This window comes from Etheostoma cragini, chromosome 15 (genome assembly GCF_013103735.1).
Source record: "Etheostoma cragini isolate CJK2018 chromosome 15, CSU_Ecrag_1.0, whole genome shotgun sequence".
NCBI lineage: Eukaryota > Metazoa > Chordata > Actinopteri > Perciformes > Percidae > Etheostoma > Etheostoma cragini.
Window position 1 is genome coordinate 5,160,515 of NC_048421.1, and position 1,728 is coordinate 5,162,242.

Here is a 1,728-nt window from a genome sequence, read left to right on the forward strand (position 1 = left end):
TTCATTCATCATTGTTACACAAAGTCATAGTACTTTTACACTACACGTAAAAAACAAAAACAATAGTGCATTCCCATAAAGGGTCCTACCTGTGTCAAAATTTAAATGGAGTCTGAGGTCTTGGGTCTACTTAAAATGCTCTTATCATGCCCATTTTCAGGTTCATAATTGTATTTATTAGGTTGTAGCAGAATAGGTTTACATGCTTTCATTTTCAAAAAAACACTGCATTTTTGTTGTACTGTACATTGCTGCATATCCTGTTTGATCTGCAACAATTTGGGTCTCTGTTTAAGCTACAGAGTGAGACATCTCACTTCTTTCCTATCTTTGTAGGGAGTTGCACCTGTGCAGTAGCAAGGTAAGATCACATCCGCTATATGACTCTTATTCTGTCGGTACAAGGCAGGGTTAGCTGGGAGACTTCTTCTAAATAAGGGACATTTGTGGAATACCTGCAGAACAGGGACATGGAAGTAGTTCTTTTATAGATTATGATGAACTAGTGTGTGTTGTAGCAGTGTTTTGCCATTGAAATCAAGCTAGCGTGCTAGCTCTAGCATGTGCTACAGTGAGCTAACTCATCTCGGATAGTGACGTTTAAAGCCGTGCAGACTTTGAACAGATCACCCAGAGACTGAAGACATTCAGAAACTTGTATCTCACTCAAAACAGCATGGATAGTTTTTTTTCCAAATTTGTATGCACGGGGAACACCAGAGACACAAAATAACACCACAAATTCCAGAAAAAGTGATTATTTTCATAATATTGGCACTTTCCGATCCAACATACTCATGCTCACTGCATTTGCACAGACGTGTTTAGATCATTACTGAAACACATCTATTGTTTTTGTCATGCTGACATTGGGTCACCCAGACTGTCCTCAGCCATAAAACAACCGTATAGGCCGATTTCCCAGGCAGATCATAGCAACCCATATTTACGTTTGTTTTTGTTTGTTGCGACCTCTCGAGGCCATAGTTATTGCGAGAGCAAATGAGGAAATGAGTTCATAAAGTATAAAAGCGCCAACTACCGCGTTAGGAGGCAGGCTGGGTCAAACAAACACAGGATTTTCTCCAGTGACCAGAGTTTGTGTCTCTTTGAAATCAACTGACTTTTAGATTGGATTAGATAATACTTTATTCATCCCACAATGGGGAAATTCCCTTGTTACAGCAGCAGTTTTCTACAGTAAAAAACAACAGCAAACCAACAAACAAGCAAACAAACAACAGTGCATAAAGTGCTGAATAAATGTAAAGTGGCATTTTATAAAAGGTATTGTTAAGTTAGGTGGCCATAGTACAAAAATATTGCAATGTAAGTGACTAAGTGACGTGAAACTTAATAGAATAATATGTAATTAAATAATATAGCAAAAAGTAAGTAACTACAGTATGGATGATATTGAGTCTATAGTATAAACAAGTACTCGGAATGGAAAAATGTAAATACAGATAAACAAATTACACTTAGAGCCATGGTAATGGTGAGTAATTGAAACAGGAACAGAAACTACAACGTTATTAGGTGGTGCAGGTGTTGTAGAGTCTGATGGCGGCCGAGATGAACGGCCTGCGGTGCCTCTCCTTCTCACGCCGTGGGTGTATCAGTCTGCTGCTGAGGGAGCTGCTCAGGGGCCTCACAGTGTCATGTAGGGGGCGAGAGGTGTTGTTGAGGTGCTAACATCTTTCTTTCTCTCTCTCTCTCTCTCTCTCT